The sequence below is a fragment of the Morone saxatilis genome, unplaced genomic scaffold (assembly GCF_004916995.1).
Source record: "Morone saxatilis isolate NCDOM2014 unplaced genomic scaffold, NCSU_SB_2.0 Contig17, whole genome shotgun sequence".
Taxonomy (NCBI): domain Eukaryota; kingdom Metazoa; phylum Chordata; class Actinopteri; family Moronidae; genus Morone; species Morone saxatilis.
In genome coordinates this window covers 16809882-16814236 of record NW_023339729.1, presented here as the reverse complement: position 1 = coordinate 16814236, position 4355 = coordinate 16809882, and the positions used below count along the sequence as shown (strand labels likewise).

The 4355-nt window shown below is 36.9% G+C and overlaps 1 protein-coding gene across 1 annotated transcript in view; it reads left to right on the top strand.

Annotated features, from left to right (window-relative positions):
- The window catches only part of LOC118326705 (LLGL scribble cell polarity complex component 2-like), a 16210-nt gene that overhangs the window by 3739 nt on the left and 8116 nt on the right, over positions 1 to 4355 (top strand). The gene's annotated exons all lie outside the window — the stretch shown is intronic.

The window sequence follows — 4355 nt, the reverse complement described above, 5'->3', positions numbered from 1 at the left end:
TAAATTCTAACAACATATCTTAATAAAAGAAGCTAATTTAACACAATCCCCAAACAACATTTTGAGTCACTCATTGTTGTTAAAGTAATAACTGTAATAAAGTAATAACTGAGTGCAGTATTTTAAGTATTGGTGATATAATTATTTTTATGTTGACTTTATATCATTACAGAACTATAAGCCCATAAGAACTCAAATGAATGGCTACCATTTTGATTAGTGATTAATCATAAATTGTATGTATTTTTTCTAATAAGTTTTAGTGAAAGAAAACTGATTAAATTCAATTAAAGTGGTAACATTTGAGGATGCATTAAAAGTAGCATTATTTATTCAGATAAATAACATTTAATATGCGTTTAGAGAAATGCTGCATGAGTGTAGTGTACTCACTACTTTTAAGTTCAATTAACTGAATGAAATAGGTTCTTCAGGTTTTCAGTGAAGTTTCTATTTCAGATCCCTTCAGAACTTATACATGACTTCTGACTTGGAAAGATGAGCTGAATGAATGCACTCTCCAGAGGTCAATCAACTAATTAAATTAAGTCTCTAAAGATACACCATCAGCATATTAGCAGACTTCCCAGCATGCATTGTTTGAGCTCTAAACACAGAACCAGTCTGAGTACTGCAGGAGGATAAGAGACGGCAGTAAGTTGATGTGTTGCTTACTTCTCCAACATTATCTGATTTTACTTGCACATTAATGACTCCTTTGTCTATTTTTGTCTTTACAAAAGCTTTTTATTGAACTTGTGATCAAACCAGTTTTAAGTGAGTAGGCAGCAGTGACCTCGCAGTTCCAGTGGTGGCCTTCAGCTTTATCTGCCTTCACATTTAAAAGTGCTCTTATATGGATTGTTTAAATGAAGTCATTCAGAAGTTCAGACCTTTTATAAACTCGATCAAACGGATCCATTAAAATGTGTTTTTTGGAGCAAACCAGCTGGTTTCTAATGGACACGAAACAAAGTGACTCATTAAAACCTAAAGGATCCGTTCACAGTCTTAAACAATCCCCTCATGCCCACATGTGCACTGCAACAGTTCTGGTCTCTGTTACTGTTCCTACTGATCAAATATCTTCTTCTGTGCTACAAAACTCCTTCTTGAACTAGAAAGAATGTGAAGCAGTCCTTTAAATTCATCAACAGACACATTCTTCAGGAACATTTGTGATGTACACAGTGCTGGGACACTGGATGATTCTCATATACCGCCATACAAACAACTGCTCTTCAATAGACAGCCATATTGTTTAGCTGCTAATAGCGCTGCCATGAGGGCGAGCTGTTGTTACATTGGGACAATTAGTTTCTTACTTTTGCAATCTCTTTGAATACTTACGTACCTTTATGTCAGTTTATAATATTAATGCATCCTTTTTTAAATATTTTACTTTGAAAGGAAAGCAATGTTACAGTTATTGGGATAACTTTTATATTCTTTTATATTTAAGTTCTGTTTTTACTACATTGCTGTTTGCACAATAAAGATTGTTTAGATTCTGATTCCTTTTATATATTGAATCATTTTGTGGAGCCAAGAAAACATCAATATAATATAATTATCAAAGCCATCAGTATATACGTGATGACAGTAAATGTTTTTATATTCTAGCTGTCTGTAAACCTGCAGTATATAAAGGCCCAGTCAGCCAATAAAATACTATAAAATAATAAAAGTAGAAGTTAGAAGTTACTGAGATAGTTTGTGTTTGTGAACCAAACAGAAACACAATGAGAGAAAATGACTGACGGTGGTAACATATATAAAAGCAAACTGTATCAGTGACATCAGATTAAAATGAGTTAGTATGTATGATTAAGAACTAAAGATCACCTATCTAACAGAGGGAAGAAACTGGTGATATTGATCTGCCTCTCACTGTATTTTCCTGATGGATTGATTTATTGTTGGATCCATAAGAGCAGATAAGAGATAAGATGCTCCTTTATTGATCCCCCATAGGGGAAATTCAAATTGGCACAACAGCACAGGGGGATGTAGTGCAAAGAGTAAGAAATGGCAATAAAATACATTTAATAAAATATAATAAAATATATACACTTTATGTAATAAAATAGAATATGGAAAGCATAAGTTAAAATAATAAGAAGCCTATCTCATGTCCCAAAGCCCACTGTGCCGTCTTTAAATGTCTTCGTGTCCAACTAAGAGTTAAAACCCCCAAATTGTTCAATAATAATAATAACAATTTAAAGGACAATATGAAAAATTGCACACTGAGGTGAAGAGATTTGAGATTGTATTATATTAACACAGTGAGAGAATATGTTGTAGATTGTAGATAGTATATAGATAATAGTTAACAATGAGAGGACAAATAAAACAGATATTCACGTGTCAGAATCTGGAGTGAGAGAATTATTTAAAAATAACTAAATGGATCAATTATCGATATCAATATTAACGTCATTGTTAACTGCAGATGTAATGGTTGTACACTGCTAGTGCTGAGGTGAAGCTGGGGGGGGGGTGTCGTATGATGAAGGTTGTATAAATGAAACTCTACATCCATCGTAATGCTCTCTTTATTAAACTATACGCTACCCTTAAGTTAAAGCCCAGGTTTGCTCTCAGAGCGCCGCATCCACTCAGTCAGTCACTCAGCAAACATCACAGGCTGCATATCAACCAGCCACATCAAACAGCCCACTGATGCTGCCCCCCCCCCCATTCTCCCCCAGATGAGCTTTAAAAAGGAGAGTTTAATCTGGGCCCTGTTGTCGGGTTGGTGGGCCCGCACATATGTGTGTGTGTGTGTGTGTGTGTGTGTGTGTGTGTGTGTGTGAGGGAGAGAGCTCTGGAGCTGGAGCGGGCGGGATTTTAGGAAGGCATACTTACATTTCAAAAGTAATTTGGCCTATTTATAGACAGCAAACAGCGTTGGCACCAGCGGATGGAGCGGAGGAGGAGAGCAGCGTTCCAGCGGCTATGGCTTTGTGTAGCATCGGCAGAATGACCGAGGTTGGTTAGCGGCAGGAGCACACACACCACACTACACACACACACACACACACATATTCGTGCTGGGCCACCAAACCCGCACAACAAGGGCCAGATTAAACTCTCCTTTTTAAAGCTCATCTGGGGAGAATGGGGGGGGGGCAGCATCCAGTCTGGGCTGTTTCGATGTGGCTGGTTGATCATGCCAGCCTGTGATGGTTTGCTGGAGTGACTGACTTGATGGATGCGGCGCTCTGGAGAGCAAACCTGGGCTTTAACTTCAAGGGTAGCGTATAGTTTAATAAAGAGAGCATTACGCATGCGATTGTAGAGTTTCATTTCATACAACCTTCATCATACGACACCCCCCCCCCCAGCTTACTCAGCACTAGCAGTGTACAAACCCCATCTACATTCTGCGTTAACCAATGACGTTAATATTGATATCGATAACTTGGATCCATTTAGTTACTTTAAATACACTTCTCTCACGTCCAGATTCTGACACGTGAATATTCTGTTTTATTTGTCTCTCATTTGTTAACTATTATCATATATTACTATCTACCAATCTACAACAATTTCTCACTGTGTTAATATACATTACAATCTCAAAATCCTTCACCTCAGTGTGCAATTTTTCCATATTGTCTTCTAAATTTTATTATTATTATTTATTAAATATTATTATTTGAACAATGGGGGAATACTCTTAGTTGGACACGAAGACATATAACTTCATCAGGTGGTCTTTGGACATAGAAGTGCTATTATTTTAACTTATGCTTTCCATATTCTATTTTTATTTACATAAGTGTATATTTTTATTATATTTTATTAATGTATTTTATTGCCATTTCTTACTCTTTGCACTACATCCCCTGTGCTGTGTGTTCCATTTTGAATTTCCCCTTGATGGGACATATAAAGGAGCATCTTATCTCTTATCTGCTCTTATGGATCCAACAATAAATCCAATCCACTCAGATATAATACAGTGAGAGCAATCAATACTCCACCAGTTTCTTCCCTCTGTTAGATAGGTGATCTTTAGTTCTTATCATACTATAACAACTCATAAGATCATCGATACAGTTTTTGCTTTAAATGTTACCACCGTCAGTCATTTTCTCTCATTGTGTTGTCTGTTTGGTTCACAAACACAACTATCTCAGTAACTTCTAACTTCTACTTTTATTGCTGGTTGTATTATATGACAGGTGAAGTACTAGGTGACGGTTGGCTGACTGGGGCCTGGTGTATCATACTGGGGTTTACAGAGGGCTTATTGGGGGTGAGGGGGGTTAGTCAAAGGGCATATCAGGTTATGATTGTAACCCTGTTCATACACACGATTGCACAGTTGTACATACCTAGCAATC